The sequence below is a fragment of the Silene latifolia genome, chromosome 9 (assembly GCF_048544455.1).
Source record: "Silene latifolia isolate original U9 population chromosome 9, ASM4854445v1, whole genome shotgun sequence".
Lineage (NCBI taxonomy): Eukaryota > Viridiplantae > Streptophyta > Magnoliopsida > Caryophyllales > Caryophyllaceae > Silene > Silene latifolia.
The window spans coordinates 144,470,493-144,489,782 of NC_133534.1; the positions used below are offsets into that span (position 1 = coordinate 144,470,493).

Genomic DNA, 19,290 nt, shown 5'->3' on the forward strand with positions numbered 1-19,290 from the left:
CACCTCGTTGAGGCGAGCTTTGGCCCTAATGAACAAGGGATTCATAGGTGCTACTAATTGGTAAGGCTAATCTCAATTTTTTAAATATGTGAGAGATCTTGTCGATTTATTATCAATTCCCTTTAATTGAACTTAATTCGACGAATTATAGATAATTTTAATCGACAATAGAGAAATTAAATAAAATGCATGTGAGATGGCGATTTGGCATGTATGCACACAAAAATTAAACATGTAAAATAAAAGTTCTAGTATGGCCACCTAAGAAAAGCTAATCTAATTAACTATTACAATTCGGAAACCAACTCTTTGGTCCTTGAACTTCATTGGAACGCCTTCCAATATGCCACCGTCTTTTGGAAAATACCGGTCTTCATCGGAACTCCTTTCCGAAAGGCAACGTCTTTAGGTCCGCCGTAATTACAAAATAATTTCTAAAATAAATGAATTACATAGCATTTCCTATTATACATTAATGGAAATAAAAATAAATCTATTAAATATTACAGACGGACAATACGAGATTACATTTAATTACAAACCAACCGATATTGCCTTTCATTCTGGGTAATATCGATTTCTAATTACGGCCATACTTGAAAAATTATATGAATAAATTACATAAATTTAAATGACATTCATTTAAATAAAAATGCAGCAATATCTTTATATAAATATGCAATAAAAAAATGCCAAATCGCCCTATATGCCATCATTGATATAAAGCACGGTTTTATTAATTTATAAGCGATTTTTAACCGTTAAAAATCGCAAATAAATACTTAAATCAAATTTAAGCTCAATTCAATATCCTAAACTGATTTAGGACTCCAAAAAATTGGTCTCTACCAATTTGTTTGACAATTATGTAAATTGATACGAATTATTGCTAATTAAATCCAAAATATCATAACAATTATGAAATAATTTTAAAAAAATCAAACCAAATGTAAAATTTTGAAACCAAAATTTTGTACATTCTGGAATATGTCCAAGAATACAAAAAAAAAAACAAATTTTTTGCCCATATGACAAAATTTGATTAATTTCACAAATTAATCGTATTTTTCACATCTTTTATGAAATAATTCCAAATTAATTATAAAAAATAACAAATAATAATTTTAAATATTCTGGAACAATTTCCAGAACCTAAAAGTGGGAAAAAATAACCAAAAATTTCGAATAATTATTTTTTGAGAAAAATAGCTACAATTTATCAGTTTTTATCAAATAAAAACCAATAAACATGCATAATTAATCAAATTAATTTTCTAATTTTACATCTAATGTTTAATTCATGCATGCAAGCTAAGGAAAAATTCTCATGTCATATAATTTGATTTAATGACTTTTAGTGAATTTAATCATCATAATATCAATTTTTAACCATTAAAAATTAATAAGCATGCAAAATTAATCAAATTAATTTCAAATTTTACTTACTATGAGTAAATCATGCATTCAAGACTATATAAAAATTTTTGTGGCCAAAAATAACATGCAACCAATTTTAGTTAACTCTTAACCAATTTTAATGCATATTAAGTCGATTTTTGTAAAAATAATGAAATAATTAGCAATAAAAATATATAACTAACCAAAAACATTTTTCGGTCAAAATGTATACATACAACTTAAAATTTTCAAGCTAAACATATTTTAGTACTAAATTTTGATTTTTATGAAGTGATCTTATAACTCGATAAAAATGCCAAAAAAACGACATGCATGCAACAACTGTGCTCTGATACCACTTGAAAGGTTCTAGACCACTAATTAGACTCTATAATTAGTAACTAAATTACATGTTAATTTAGTATATACAAGATCTAGTTACATGCATGCTATTATGATAACAAAAATAAAGAATAAAAGTATGAATTTCCTTACATTGCTAGTATGGAAAAATATGGGCACCACAAAAGGTCTTCTACCTTTTATGGTTCTTGAGCTAAATGGGTTGGAAGATCCTCCTTCTCCCTAGTACTCATAGTAGAGTACCTCCTATGGTGGCACCCAAGATTTGCCCCAAAAATCTTATAAATATCAATTAGATATTTATAAAATCAACCCTTTAATAATATTAGTAATATTACTACAATAGTAATACTAAATGTCTATTATTATGTGTGAATTTTGTTTGATAAAAATATGATCAACTTTTTGATCATATCTTATGATGAAAGTGATGATGAATGATGAAGATTTTTGAGAAAATAAGACACATTCTCCTTTCTTCTACTTAATTTTACACGGCCCAAAAGGGCTCCTTTTGTTCAATCTTTGTCTAAGTTTTTCTCATCCACCAATAAATGACCAATGTAGTAGATATATATAGTCATTTCTAAATGTAAAGAAATGATAAAAAGGGGAGACAAATGCACATGATTTATGACCAAAGAAATAGTCAAACTCATGTGTGCACATGAGGTTTAATCTGTCCACTTGATTATATTTGGGTCTTATTTTGACTTTTGACATTTGTCCCACAAATGCTTATAAGTCCTATATTTAATTATCTTATATAATTAAATATTAACTTGATCATTTAACATTTAAATAATACAAATTAGTGAATAATATACACTCAACTCTTAAGTGGCATTTTACTATTTTATCAATATAAAATGTACCTTATAAAACTCATTTAGCTAATTTTTACAACTCCTTGTAATTATAATTAGCTAATTACCTCCGTCTCAAAATATATATATACACACCGTATTAATATAGTAAATTAACTATTAATTACTATATTCTCTCTTAACATTTATTATTCAATTATCAGATAATTGAATAATAAATTCCTTTGGCCCGAGTTCTTAACTCGTCATCAAAATATAATTCACTTGACTTATAAAAGTCAATACACATAAGGGACAAATTAATTGTATCTCATACAAATAATTATTATATCTATTGGGGTTACATCCTATAGGTGTGACCGTAAGGGATCAGCTGACCACCGCCGTCATGCGACAGTAACGTCAAACCCTAGTCGGCCAATCGTTACCGATAAACGATGATCAGCTGACGGGTATTAATAATAAATATCCCGGTTATATTCCTCTAATGAGATTTATAAAGTAAACGCACTATTGTGGAAGACACTCTCTCCAACATGTGTGTGTGTGTGTATTGTTACAAGTTGGCAAGTCTCTTGTAGGATATAGTCATTCAAGTGGTGTATGATAATATGTGAAAGTGGGATGTAAGGATGGATGTGTGGGACATGTTTTGGAAGTGGTTATTACGTGTTGGTGTGTGAGAGACATTAGCTCCGTTCTTTGGCATTCTGATATCGTGTGTGTGCTTTAGACTTGCTAGTATCATTGTTAGAATACGAGTTAGTAGTGTTTGCTAGTGGAGTAGTCACTAGTATGGAAGTAGTATATCAGGGACGGTAAGTATGATGACGCGCGAGCTAACTCGGGATGAGTCACCGGTAGTCGGTGGACTCCCGAACATTCTCTTTTGTTGCAGGAACGATACTCTTTCCATCTTAGTCAGGAATTGCAAGCCATAGTAAAGCACTTAACCGAGTGCGAGTCAACACTAGGCCGAGGACTAAACACTCGATTGAGTGGTCCATGTCACTCGACCGAGTGGACCATTTTTCCAGAATCTGAAATTTTTCTGAAAATGGGTCACTGGACCGAGTGGAGCTGGTCACTGGACCGAGTGTAAGGGCACTCAACCGAGTGTAATTTATGGGCTGAAAATTTTTAGGTGAGTTGTGTTTAGGGCTGCACATAAAGTAGACCGGATCGATAAATCGAACCGACCCGGACCGGCCGATCCGGTCCGGTTTGGACCGAATACAATCCGGTCCGGTCTCCGGGTCCATATAAATATTGTGACCGGTCTCCGGTCCGTTCCGGTCCGGTCCAAGCAAAAAAAATCACCTCAAATTACCTTTAAAAATAGAACAAGTCCGATCCAAACCCGGAAAAAATCGGACCTAAAAGGTTCCGGTCCAGGCTCCGGGTTTGGGATATGGGGTTGTCTGGTCCGTGGGTCATTGCGCTCCGGTCCGATCCGGCCTGGTTCTGGACCGGTGAACACCCCTAGTTGTGTTATATGCACACTCTTATCTCCTTCATTCTTCATCCTTCTTCATATCCACAAACACTAAAATTTCCCTAAAAACATTACAAATACTCCATTGTTGCTCATTCTTGTCTTCCCTAATCTTTACTAATCAAGCAAAGTAAGTGATTTTCTCTTTCCTCTTATTTTTCTCCAATTTGATTTTGTTTAGATCTACTCTAATTTCTTCAAGTTTTATCAATCATTTCCATGTTTTTGTTTAATTCATGGTAGTGATCAACTTTCTACATCATTATTGATGTCAAATATGAAAATTTCATGTTCAATTTTGCTCCAAATTGATGAATTTCAAAATTAGGGTTCTTGAGACCAAAGAATTTGATTTTATGTTTTTTACTTGGATTAATTGTTCAACAAAAGCTTAACCTTTATTGTTAATGCTAGATCTTGTCTTACATTTGAAATTTTGTCTTAAAAGTTTTGCCCCAAATTTCGAAATCCATGATGTTCATGCCCAAATTTTGACTTCTCATGTGTAAAACTTGGTTTAATTGCTCTATACAACTATAATCCATATTAATAATGTTATATCTTGCCTTAAATCGAAAAATTTTGTTTCAAAACTTGATCAAGGTTTTTAAAATTTCATAGTATTCATGGCCAAGTTTTGATGTTATATTTAAAAACATGGTTTAATTGTCTTTTAGTGCTTCAAACCTTGTTGACGATGCCTTACATCGTCCGAATTTTCGACACACATGCTACTTACACCAAAAAAAAATTGATCTTGTCCTTCATTCTTATTTAGTTATATCCAAACTTTGATGATTTTGCTCTCCATTTGCTTCATTATTGTTGTGTAATTTCTCAAAACTTCATTTTTCGGAAAAATTTGTGTCTTGAGTAAACATTTGGTTGACTAAAATTTAAAGGAACCATGTCAAAATTCTCCCACCTAAGTTGTTGTTGTTAAACTAGAAATATGGGAAAACTTTCAATTTGCTTCAAAGTTGTCTTAAATTCTCATTCTTTATATTTGGAACCTTGTTTTGTGAATCGGTTTTGTAGCATATCAAGGAACACAAGAAGCAACTGTGGAAGGCAACCCACACAAACACCGGAGGCACCGCCCGCTATTGAAGCCCCGGTATTTTCGGGCATTTTGTTTGAGAGTGAGGCTCATAGGAACACTTTTCTTGTGTTGGTCGGGAGACGTATCACCGCAACTAGGTGTGTGTCAGTGAATGCCTTGAAGGCGTCGGGAATAGAGGAGGAGGTGCATGATATATTTGACATACTTGGGTTTGACGGGCTATTCAACCTAGATGAAATTAGCTATCAAAGCCTTACTTTAAAATTCTTAAGCTCTTTTGGGTAAAAGACCATTCGGTGAGGATTAAGCTTAAGAACACTACCTTCAACTTGACAAGTGACACCTTTGCGGAGTGGGTCGGAGGGATGGTATTTGTTATGACAAGGTAATGAAGGATATAAAAGCCACCAGGTGCTTCGACTTGTACACGGGTAACACTAACACCGTGGTGAGTGATATGAAGAGTAGTGATTGACAGGGCAGTCGTATACCTATCAAAAATAACCAACTGGCTCTAACTAATATAGCTAAAAAAGTCGGGTCGATCTCCCCAGGGAGATGGGAAAATGTCAGCTTTAACTAAGTTCGTCACGGTAACCAATTTGGGGGTTTTAATTTGGTTGTTCTAAACTAAAGAGGTTGAGAAAGAGAAAAAGGCAGGAGAACAAAGATTAAGCAAATAAGGAAGAAGCAGCTAAGACAGTCGGTTCACCATGATCATTCAGTCAAGCAATCTAGGTCTCAGGTCAATGCAAATATGGTCTATGGGGCAGTGAATATCTCATTCCGGTCTCAATTCGCCCTAAAGCACAAATAGCTTAGCTTCCGCCCTCACTACGGCGCCCTAATGTTCGCTACGAGTCTCACCCTTTCCAACCTTCCGGTCCAGGTCATGGTTTACTACGATAAAATACCTAATTGAGTCGACTCAATTAGATAGATACAATTGATAGTAGCGATTAACAACAAAGACTACACAAGCATAAAACCTAATGTGGCGATTACTATTCCTTCTTAATCATGGATTCCCTAGTCTTAGCAAGAGGGAATTAGCTACACATCATTATCGAATCAACAACAATAATATATAGATAATAGGAATTGAACATGATAATAATAAACAAGAGGAATTCAAATAAGCAATCGCAGAGATAAGAGAAGAGAAAGAAGCATTAGCAATAAGATCAATTAAAAGTAAGAATTAAGAATTAAAAGGGAAAATAGTACCGATTACAAGTTCCGAATTCGAGCCATAGAATAGAAAAGAGTAGTGGAAAAAGAAGCAGTGAGTAAAAATGAAGCGAGGAAGAGTTACGCAGTCTACTCCTTAAAGTAGCACACGAAATCTCACCCTAAACCTAAGCCAAAAGCCTAATTACAAAAGCCCATACGAAAATAGGCGGAAAAACATAATTATAGGGACAAACCACTCGATCGAGTAACTTGATAGCAAATCCCCTCGATCGAATGGAAAAACCATTCGATCGAGTAACTCCTAATAATAGCCTTCTCGATCGCGTTGAGAACTACTCGATCGAGTAATCTTCATGATATAAAGCATTCGATCGACTAGAAAAGTAGTCGATCGAGCTATTTTGGCACGTTAGGCACTATGACACCTTCCGAAATCAGCTCACGCGTCTTCAAAGTGATAGATTCCAAGCTCCGATTCCTTGTTCTCCATAAATGTATGCAAATGGGACGAGTTTGGGCTCGATTTATCTTCTTTTCGGTTTGAACCTGCAATTTACACAAGACAAACCAAAGTAGACTATTCAGGGGGTTATTTGTAGCTAAATGCCACATAAAATAGTACAGAAATGCGTGTAAAAATGGGTAAAAACTTTATATAAAATGCACGCATCAGTGATGTCGAACACCCAATTTTGAGAATCTTCTTGAGGCCTATGACCCATCTACTTTACGGGAGGAAGGATGTGAGCAAGTTAAACTCGACGGAGGTTTTTACTTTTGAGCTCGTACTTGAACCTCTATCAAGAGGAACCCTCGTACTTTAGTGCCATATCTATGGTGTCCCTAGCCTTTGAGAGGATGGCCACGTCCGACAAGTGCTCGTTGGATTATGGTGCTTTAATGACCCATTTGGCTAAGAGGTTGTTAGAATATGAACCCGGGGAGATGGATAGGCCGTTGTCTAAGGTAATACCATATTTTGACATTGATTACATGAATAGTATCCTTTGGCTTGAGGATGTGGGTAGAGAAGGGTATGCATGGAAGATGGACGGGGCTTGGTACATGAGGCTTCCGGCGGGAGACAACTTACCGGAAGTTGAGCATATAGGAGAGGCGAACCCGCCTCCTTCTTTGCCGCTACGCTACACTATTCCTCACAAATTTACCTACTCACTCGAGGACTTTAAAGACAAACAAACTCCTACTTCTTCACCACCCCGTGTTCCATCCAAGGAACCACCCTATTCCTCAATGCACATGCCACCACCACCCTATACCGGTGGATATGCCCAACCCCCGCCTACCTATAACAATAACGAATACATGGCGAAGCTCACCTAATGCATGAACACGGATTTGGTGTTAAGGAGGGCTCATGAAGCGGTAATACTACAAGAAGTGAACCCACCACACAACCCTAGTTATTGGACCAACATGGGAGATGATTCGGGTGTTTTCAAAGCATATGGTGTTGATCCGTCGGAGTGGGGTACTAGGATTCCCCATGGTGAGGGACACTTGCTTGGTCCTTGGGAGGGACCTTACTACTCAAGTGGGAGCTTCTTTGGCAACGCCTTCCAAGGGGATTAGAGTGGAGTGGGTACGTCCGGAGCGGCAATGGGGAATATGGAACAAGACCGCGATGATGATGATGATGATGGTAGTGGTGGTAGAAGCGGGGAAAAAGAAGGAGAAGAGGTAGCAGAAGAGGAAGAGGAGAGTGAGGAGGACGGAGAGCAAGACACGTCATGGACGCTAGAGTATAGTAGTGATGTGAACTTGAACCGTTGGTCACGATTGTGGGGCAAGAAGAGGAAGTCTACTTGATAGGCCTAATGTTTTATGAGTCGGATATTCTCTTTTGCCTTGTGTCGGTAATGTAACTTGGATATTTTATTCTAATAGTGTTGTAATGGTGGCCATAAGGCCAAGAATTTGTTTTTATATCGATTGGTAGACGATATGCTAGGCACCGTTGTAAGTTATTTGCACTTGTGTAGTAGTTTAGGCAATTTGGGACGAATTTTAAAGATGATAGCCTTATGCCCAGGTGACACTCGACCGAGTGCCACCTACTCGGCCGAGTGGCCCCTCTCACTCGAACGAGTGTCCTGTTTGAGGGCCCCTTTGCCTATGTTTGACCAAGTAACAAACTTATACCCTTCATTTCATGATTGTATCATTCACCATACGTTTAGGTGAATACCATACCCTTGTATGATTACGTTTCTTGTGAATTGTTTATGTATGGCGACATTATTTGGCATTTTACCACCCTAAAGTTATTAATCGGCAAGTATTAATTTGGCATAAGTAATTTAGTAACAAAAGCGATATAATAATCTCATATAGTACATGTTAATCACCGTGATCTTATTTTGTAAACATATTCATATTACGTTATGGGTGTCATTTATGTGTCATATAGTGGTTATTAAATGTATGATTGAGTATTGTAATCGTTATATAAAAGGAAGTGTTTATAATGGATGGAAAATTTGTGTGATCATGTGTAATGATTTTGACGCACCATGCGCGTGGCATGATAAGTATTGGAGCGACAATATTGGGAGTATATATGAGTTATAATTGGCCATTTTGAAATTATTTTATAAAATCGTATATTTTGTCACGATGATACGAATTCCTTACATATAGGCCTATAGTCATGAGAATCGAATGAATATAATACCGCGAGTCGGGATTTGCCTATGAGATTAGGACGCTAAACCTTAACTTGGACCTTATACTTTGACCTTTGGGAGACCCGTAGAATATAAGCCGCATGGACGGTGTCATGTTTAGATGAGACCTAATGGGAATTATATCTAGTAAGGGAATGTGATACACCCAGAAATTACTAGTCTTGAACCCTTTTGAGGATCATGAGAGTGTTATCTTGAATGTTGAGCGGTGAACTTTGGGACAAAGTTCTCTTTTAGAAGGAGTAAATGTAACAATTAGAAAGAACGGGTACGGATTAAGGAGAACGTTGGGATTATGAACGTGATAAATGAAAGAGAGTGTGTGTATGGTGGGGATACACGATGTGGGCATAATAAGAGTGATGATGCGGTAAAAACCATGACGAACGTTGTGAAAGATAGAGGACAAGGAAGATTATAAGAGAGTGCATGAGAGCCGGTAGTGAGACTTGCGGAGGTGATGTTGAGAGGAGAGAGTTAAAGCTAACTTCGGGGACGAAGTTCATTTTCAGGGGGGAAGATTGTAATACCCGAATATTTGAAGACTTATAAAGGAACCTCGGTATACGTGAGAGGACCTTGGGCTAGACGAGAGACTACTCGTGAGTGAGGTAAGACTGTGCAGTGGACCGAATATGACATACACTAGACCTAGTGAGGGTGCAATGGACCGAGTAGAGGCTGTAGTGGACCGAGTAGTTGCCACTCGGCCGAGTACATGCAGTACTCGACCGAGTGTTTGGAACTCGGCCGAGTAGTCTGGAACTCGACCGAGTGCACTGTGCCAGTATGGGTTATAAGCTAACTCGTGATTTCTTATCCACCTAAACCTAAATCCTTTCCTTCTTTCTCTCTAACAGTCCAAATCCTCCCATTCTCTATAAAACCCTCTTAAACACCTCTCCATGGATGCTAAGCTTGGATTAGATGATTATAAACCTTCTTCATCCTTCCTTCCACCTTGTGAATAAGATCTACCTTTTCTTTTAATTTTATCAAACCCTAACTTTTGGGGGTTTTGTTGTGGGTAATTAATTAGTAATTAATATGAGTAATATGGGTAATTAAGGGATTTTGTGTTATACAATAGTATAGGATATTTTGTGATAGTTATTATATGATTTATGTAGGATGAGACGATTTTTTATGATGGGATCTTGCTTGTCTCTGATTGCTTATGGAGTATGCTAAAAGGTAGATTCATCCTACTCGATTTTGATAATGTGAATACTTTTTGGTGTGCCATTTGTCGTTGCATTCATGGTAAAAGTCGTCTTGCATTATATTGTGATATTTGGGGATGGTTGTGAATCTCATGAAGTTGTCGAAAATACATTATAGCATGGTATTGGGTTATTGTTGACCCTGGGTCTTGATAGGTTTTGAAGCATGTCAAGTTATCGTTTTATTTTTAAGTTATTTATACTTTTATGAGCTTGGTATGTTTTGTAGTGTTTAATGTTTAGGTACTCAAGCTTGACTCAAAAGAAGCATTACATGATGATTAAAGTCAAAGCTCACATCTATAAAGTCATCATGAAGCCTTGAAATAAGTTACGAACATAATTTATAAAAGAGTATCTTAGAACTATGCACAAGTCAAAACTGACCTTGAGGGAACGATGTCCTCAGTTTATGGAACGGTTACCTCAAGACCAGATGAACTATGCCAGACCTTGAGGGAACGGTATCCTCATATGAAGAAACCGTATCCTTGAGACCTGAAATAAGTTCAAATTTTGTTTTTCAAAATTTACTCTTTCATTACGTTTTGAATTTATTTCAAAACTTTTATATCTTGTTTTAATGTTTTTGAATTTGGTTGAATGTAAACTTAGTTTTTTATATCTTTTAAGAGGATGATTTTAATATATCTTGTTTACAAGATATTATAGAATCTTCCAACAAAATGATATATCAAGATTTAGTTTTCATCCAAGCAAGAATTCTATCTTTCAAAGATATTTTATATCGTGTGGAAATCTTTTTGTTTTCCATAAAATTTGTTATCCGAATTTGTTGAGATCTTATATGATCTTTACGTTTTTACTTTTCATAAGATATGATTTACATTTGATTCTTTTATAAATCTAGTTTTGGCCAAGGTATTTTAGAAAGGATTTTTATCTTTTATTTTATGAAAGATCTAGACTTGGAGTATGGTAAAATACAAGTATATGAGAAACTCTTATTCGCAAGATTTATTGGTGTTTACTTGTATACGACATCTTATAAAGACTGAAAACTCCAAACCTAGAATAGAGAGAATTAAAACGAAATATACACGACTCAGGCAAACTTTCTTGATTGATTTAATTGATATTTTTGCAAAAAAAATCCGCTGCTTCTAGCATTATTTTAAATCGTTTATTTGCAAAATACTTTTCAAAAGTTTTGAGTTTTCAACTAAGTTGTTTTTGTGTCAAACATTTATCTTTTAAAAGTGCATAGTTTTAAAATCCTCTTCTAGACAATTGATTTATATTGTTTAGCTTCGATTGTAATTGATATTAAAAAACTTTGTGAGATTAAAATCTTACGCACCGTACATCCTACAAACACGAAGGCTTAACATCTTTCACAAATCAAGAGCTTCACATCTCTCAAACACCGAAGGACTAACATCCTTCATATAGCACGATTAAGGTTAGTCGTGGGGGTTAGTTTTTTATTGTACACTAGATCGGATTAGGCGCTCGTGATAAACAATTATTAAAAAGAGGTGGACGTAGGCTTTTCAATTGGGCTGAACCACATTAAAATCTCGTGTGTTATTTATCTTTAAGTATCGTTTGTTTTATATTGTTTTTCAATCGCTTACATTATCATCATATAATTTATACATTCGACCTTAATCAATAAGTCACGAATTATAAGTACATCTTTAAGTGCGAAATTTTGAAACGGTACATACTCTATTCACCCCCCCCCCCTCTCTAGAGTATTTATTGAGCTACTGAACTCTACAATTGGTATCAGAGCCTCGTGCTCTTAATAGCCTAACATCTAAAGAATCGATCCAATACCCTAGTTACCCTTTTTCTTTTGCGTTTTATTTCAAAGTTTTTCTTTTTTTATCATGGATTACAAGGAGACAAAATATCCTATCTTTAATGGTACTGGATATAGTCTATAGAAAAAATAAAATGATGCATTACATAAAAGGCACAGATTATGAGTGCTGGAAAATCATAGTCAAAGGACCTCTTTCCATTACTAGTGTTGATGTACTCGGCAATATTAGTGTAAAGGAAGAAGATGACTATGATGCAAACAACTTTGATAAAACTCAAAAGAATTCACGTGCAATGTCATTTTTGCAACGAGGAATTATAAAAGAAGAGTTCAGTTGTTTTTCTTCATATACAAGTGCAAAACAAATTTGGGATAGTCCGGAATTGGCGTATGAAGGTACGACCCAAGTCAAAAAAAATATCGAATAGATTTATTAACTTAGCAGTACGAGATGTTTCGTATAGAAAATAACGAAAGCATCACTGACATGTCTGCTAGATTTTCAAATATTACTATTAAGTTAAGAAATCTAGGAAAAATTTTTGAAATTGAAGATCTTGTTCGTAAAATTTTGAGAAGCCTTACAAAATCGTGATAAACAAAAGTCACTGCAATAGAGGAGGCATCTCATTTGAAAGTTTAATTGGTTCGTTAATGGTGCACGAGTTACAACTAAATTAGCACCATGATGAAACGAACAAGAGTAAAGGTATAGCCTTACAAGCCGAATCTAGTGACAATGAAGAATTTGATGAAAATATGGGATTCTTTGTAAGAAGATTTAAGAAAAAATTTCGATTTAACAAGAAAAATCTTCCACCACAAAAAGGACAGACAATAAACCAAAATTCACGAACAAAAGCTGTTTCAAATGTGGGGAAACAAATCACATGATTAAAGAGTGTCCTACATGGAAAAAGATCAAGAACAAAGACAAGCATGAGAAAACAAAGAATGATTACAAGCAAGCTATGCTCGCGTCCTGCGGATAGGGAGATCTGGGAACAGATTACGAGGAAAAAGAATCAGAAGAAGAGCAAGAAGAAAACTTGTGCTTCAGTCCATACAGTAATGAAGCTTCGTGTTCTAAGACTTACAAGAAGATAGATATGTTCTTGATGGCACATCCAGGAAAATCGGACTCGGATTCTGAAGATGAAAGCGGGGTAACTTTTGCTCAAATGAAAAGTAAATTTCTTCGTTTGTCTAAAGATAAAATTTTAAATCACTTTGAGGAAGTCTATGAAATTTGTGTTCATCAGAATGATGAGTTAAAAGAGTTACATGTTCAAATCAACGATATTGCTGAAGAAAATTACTTCCTTAAAGAAAAGGTTAAAAAGCTTCTTGTCAAGAAGAGTAAAGGTTCACCAGTTGCTTCAAAACCTAGTTTTGACTCGAGTGTTGAACCTGCACCCAACTTAGTAAGAAGTAATAAAAACCCTAAAGTAAGTACTAGAGCCGAGGAGACCATACCCTCAACCAAGGATACCGTTACCTTGAACCTAGAAAGAAAGATTAAAGAGTTGAATGAACAAGTTTCTGATTTAACTAATGAACTTATTGCTCACAAGCATAATTATACTGTCATGAAAAACTCGTTAGCCAACAAGATTATAGAATTGCAATCTAAATTAGATAAGGCTAAAGACATAACTATTGAAACTGTTGAATCATGTCTAATTGTGAAAAATTAACTAAGGAAAAAGAATATCTCAATGCAAAATTAAAAGAATCTTTCAATATTAGTCAGAGTTGGAAGGCAAGTGAAACTGTTTTAAACTTTCTTAAAAAACAGTCTGATAGACACTTTAAAGAAGGATTAGGTTATCAAACAGAGTGTCGTCAGACATATGTAAAGAAAAATAATAAGTCTTCTGATCGTGATTTTCGCAAAAGAGAATATGTTGCTTTACGTGAATATACTATGTGTTATTTCTGTGGTAAGACAGGTCATGTTTTTTTATTCCTGTGATAAACAAAGAGCATATCTAAATAAGAATGAAAATATGCTCAACATGTTAAGTCTGATAATATGAAACGTCAGCAAAATAAAAAACAAGCCAAACCACAAACGCAAAAGGATAATAGCAAATATAATAGTGCTAGTCACAATCATAGGAACAACTTTCCTCATAAATCAAATAAGAAATATGTAGTTAAGAAAATGTGGATTCGTAAGGATTTACTTCCAGAGATTAACAAAAGAGGACCCAACTTTGTGTGGGTACCTAAAACCAACAAGTAAATCTATTGCAAGTTAAGGCGAGAAGAATCAATCAATGGTATCTCGACAGTGGTTGTTCGAGACACATGACTGGAGATAGATCAAAGTTTATCTCGCTGAAGGCCTACAATTGTGGTAGTGTGACATTCGAAGATAACAAGAAAGGCAAAATTATTGGTATTGGCAAAATAGGTATTTTTGTATCACACTCCATTGATAACGTGTTATACGTTAAAGGTCTAAGACATAATTTGCTAAGTATATCACAGTTATGTGACCGTGGAAACAAGGTAGTATTCATTCTAGTGTTTGTCGTATATTTCAGGAAGGATCTAGCAATGTAATATTAGAAGATAGGAGGAAAAATAACATTTATATTTGTCATATTAATTCCATACCATCTACCTCTTTAACATGTATGAACGATGTCATTAATGATCCTACTATATGGCACAAACGGTTTTGGCACATTAGCTCCTATAGTTTAAATAAATTGAAAAAGATGGATCTTGTTGATAGACTTCTCTCCGTAAAATTTGACACTCACAAACTTTGTGATATTTGTGTTCGTTGTAACCATGTTCGATCATCATTCAAGCTGAAAAAGGTTGTGAGTACTTCTAAACCCTTACAACTTGTTCATATGGATCTATGTGGTCCCATGAAGGTAAGTAGTAGAGCTGGTTATAGATACGTATTTGTCCTAGTAGATGATTATTCAAGATTTGTTTGGCCAATATTTTTAACATCTAAGGATCAAACATTTGAGTAATTTGAATGTTTAATAAAACTAGCCCAAAATAAATATTGTCATAATCTTAAATCTATGAGAACAGATCATGGATCAGAATTTGACAATCTAATACGGGCTTTTGTCGCCTAAGCCTATCTAACAAATTAACCGTACAACCAAACTATATAGTAGGGAAGTAGGGTGTCGAATCCACAGAGATGGTGTGTTAGAAATGGTTTATAAGTGTCGGTCTTCGTTTTAGTCTAATCGGTCAATAAGATTGAAGTGATTTCTATGCTAAATATCTAAGCTAAGAACATGAAATAAATGAACAAGCAAGTAAACAAGTAAGTTAAGCACAATGAGAAGAGAGACTAGGGTGTCGGGTCAACAAAATAGGAGGGGTCTAGTCTAAGTTGATATAAAATATAGAACGGAGAATGAAGTCTAGGTGTGTATTTATCTCTCGATATGAGACGGTCCTTGGGGCAAGTCTAGTTGAACTCTCATCCTAACTAGTCTTAACCCACTTATATAGTGCGGTCTAACTAGACTCGATCCTCGCCGTAGGTGAGTCAAACCAAACAAGGAAAGCCAAACTCTCGTCAAAGCAATCCCACAAACATATTCAAAGCACAAGATAAGAGGCAAACAACCAATTAACATTCAAACACAGCTCAAATCAAACCCATTAATCCCACAAAAGGTTCCCCTTAACCCTAGTTTAGTCTACCCACACATAATCAACACAAGCAACACAAATAATACAATAACAACAATAATAAACATGTGTAAAGAAGTTAACTTGAATTAGTAAGACACTAAACTAATAATGATAAGAACTACACTAATTAAACTAACAAATAACAATCACATGAACATAAATTTAACTAAATTAAAAAAGATAAAAACTTTATGGAAATTACCAACTAAAATTAACAAGAACATAAATTATGATAAAAACAATGAAAGAGAAAGGATGAAAAAATATACAAAACTTGAAAGGAAAATGAACATAAGAGAATAGATCTTGAAGATTAATTTCAAACGATAAGAACTTGGGCATAAATTAATTGACTAAAATAAACCCTAGAATAATTATGGAGGAACAAAAATGAGAAAATGAGAGAGTGTTTTCTATTTCTAATCTAGTCCTAATAATGCTACTCTACTGTTTTTTTGTGCAAAGCTGCGTCTCAAATCTCTTACATTCCGTTTACAATGATTTATTTATTGATTTTATAGTCCACCCAAAATAAGCGAAACGACGTAGCTTCGAACACAAATGCACAACAATTAGGAAAAGTGACAGGTCATTAATGAGGGGCAAAATCGTCAACTTCTAATTTCCTCATCCCTTTTTCTTCTTATGCTCAGCAAAACAAGTCAGTCTATCAACTCTAAGCGGCACCAACACCATTACCAAAGCGCCAACCCGAAACGCCAAGCGGAGGAACAATGGTGGCGCAAGGTGGCTGAGCCTGATGTTGGCGGATTGAAGGTGGCAGGAGCAGCGAAGGGCAAGCAGATACTGATGGGTTGATGATGTTTTGAGCTACAACGGCTCGTGATGCCAATAATGGACTAAAGTCAAGGAAGGCGATTCTTCTTATTTCTCTTCCTTTCATTTATTTACATGTTTATTGTTGCTTAATTTTGTTCTTGTATGTTATTTTCATGACAAAGTTCTCATCTTTTGCTTCCATTTCTATTAGTATGTTTGAGTAGTGTATTACTAAAATAGATGGGAGAAATTGTGTATAAAATATGGTTTGATTATGGTTGTTGATACATATATTGAGTTTTTTGAGTTGTAGCAATGTTTTGTGCACACCACATGTTTGAGGAAAGGCTTGAATGAGTAATTTAGGTTCTTTCCATTTTCATTGCCATGTTTGAGTGAGAGCTTGAACTTGGGTGAGGTTTGTGTGTGACCATTGCATGCTTGGGGGTGGTTAGGGAGAGATCTCGACCAAACTTAGACCAAGGACCGTCTCGCCCCGAGAGGTGGAGGCCTACCTTAATCTCAACGTTAGACTTACCTTAGTTGCGACCATAATCGACCTTGACCTACACTTGTGAATTTGGTTACCTTAGTCTTTAATTTCTATTTTATTCGCTTTAGTAATCGCCTATTTCATCTACTTGTTTTAGTTGTAGCTAATTAGTTTATCAATCATTTAATTCAACATTTGCTAGAACTAAACTAGAAAACAAACGATCAATTTAAGAACCATAATCCCGTCTCTGTGGATCGACCTCCTTACCCTACTGCATTCATTAGTTTGGTATTGAGACTACAAATATTGTTTATATACCGAGGAGCATGACAAACTCGGTACCAAAATGGCGCCGTTGCCGGGGACGGTGATATTGGATTAGATAAATTGTTTGTTTCTAGGCTTAGTTTACTTTGCTTGCTTGTTTCTCCACCCTTGTCCTAGTGCATTCATTGCATTAGGACCATTTGATCTCTTTTTGAGTGTTTGTATAGGTGTAATACCGGCTCTCTTGTCCATCTTGATCGAGAGATTGAGAAGTCTTTCCGGGTAAGAAGATGGTTAGCACTATCGGCTCTAAGGAAATCTCCACCTTCACCAAACCAACTACAAATACATCCATCTCCACCACCAATTCTCAACCAAAACATTCACCTAACCATTCACCAAACTACCCTCCAAATCACTCACCCACCCATTCACAACATTCAAACTCACCTAGCCCACCAAATACACCAAGAACCAACTTCGTTGATAAAGAAATGACGGACCAACCAATGGGTTACTACCATAGACCGGATCCTAATCGGTCTTACTCGACAATTAATTATGGAGTTCTTTCTCCTAATACTTTTGAGCTCCGTCATCATACAATCTCCTTTATTCAACAAGATATTTTTCATGGCTTGAAGTGTGAAGATGCTCATGAACATCTTATCTTATTCAAAGAAAAAGCGGGTATGATCAAGTATGATGGCATCACGTAAGAGCAAATTCTTCTTATGCTCTTTCCTCTTTCCTTGAAGGATAATTCTAGAAAATGGTTGAATTCTCATGAATCGGGTACTTTCACTACTTGGGAAAGCTTGTCAAGGGCTTTTATCAACAAATTTTACCCTCCTTCAAGAACCGCTAGAATAAGGCATGAAATCCAAACCTTCAAGCAAAAGCATCGTGAAACTTTAAGTGAAGCATGGGAAAGATTTAGAGACCTTCTTACCTCTTGCCCACATTATGGAATCCCCAAGTGGATGACAACCCAAATTTTCTTTAAAACCCTTGAGCAAAGGTTTTGGGATATGATTGCGGTGGCCTCCGATGGCAACTTTGATAAGATGAAAAATGCCCAAATCCCGGAGTTGATCCAAAATATTTCCGACATGGAAATTAGCTATGGAGGTAGAGAAGGTGACTATGGAAGAGAAAATGAGTCCATGAGTGAAGGACCTTCAAAGATAGAATTGGAAAACAAAGCCAAGTTGGATGAATTGTCAAAGAACTTTGATAGCTTTTTGGTGGAGAGGAAGCATGAAAATGCTTGTCATGAAGAAAGACCAAATCACCCAAAGGTCTACTATGTTCAAGAGCCTAGGTCACCACCAAGGATCTACTCTCAACCAAGTTATCCTCCTAGAAACTATCAACAATATGCTCCTACTTGTGAGAATTGTGGTGGCATTGGACATTCTTATGACACTTGTTCATCCTTTCCACAACAAAACAACCAAACATACATTCCACCTCACCAAAATTTCCAACAACAAATTCCATATCCACCTTCACAAGAGTAATTTCAACAACCTTACCAACTTCCACTCATTGAGCCTCCAAATGCCAACTCTCTCATTGAGAATATGTTGAAAGAAATGGATACTAGAACCCAAAAAAGAGAAGCCCATTATGACCAACAATTCAAATATTTGAGAACCGTTCTCATCAATGTCCAAGATCGTCAAAGGACATTTGATTCTTACATAGACAACCAATGAACTTCTAACACTCAAAGAAGTCCGCATTCTTTGCCAACTCAAGGGCTTAACCCCAAAGATGGACTACCACTTCATTAACAAGTCCACTTGGTTACCTTGGGAAGTGGGAAGGAATTAGGAGGATCAATGGAGATAGTGAGTGAAAAAATTGAGAAAGATGAAAATTTCGTCATTGAAGAAATTGTGGTTGGCAAAGTGGTTGATCGATAATTCTTGATTGGTCTTGAACCAAATGATGAAGATAAACTTGGCCCTCCCCTATGGGACACTTATGAAGAC

General features: G+C 35.7%; 1 non-coding gene across 1 annotated transcript; it reads right to left on the minus strand.

Annotated features, from left to right (window-relative positions):
- Nucleotides 1-18,156: 18,156 nt before the first annotated feature.
- On the minus strand, nt 18,157-18,263 carry LOC141603561 (small nucleolar RNA R71). The gene has a single exon (XR_012525427.1). It is a non-coding gene; the product is annotated as a small nucleolar RNA R71 (small nucleolar RNA).
- Nucleotides 18,264-19,290: the final 1,027 nt, after the last annotated feature.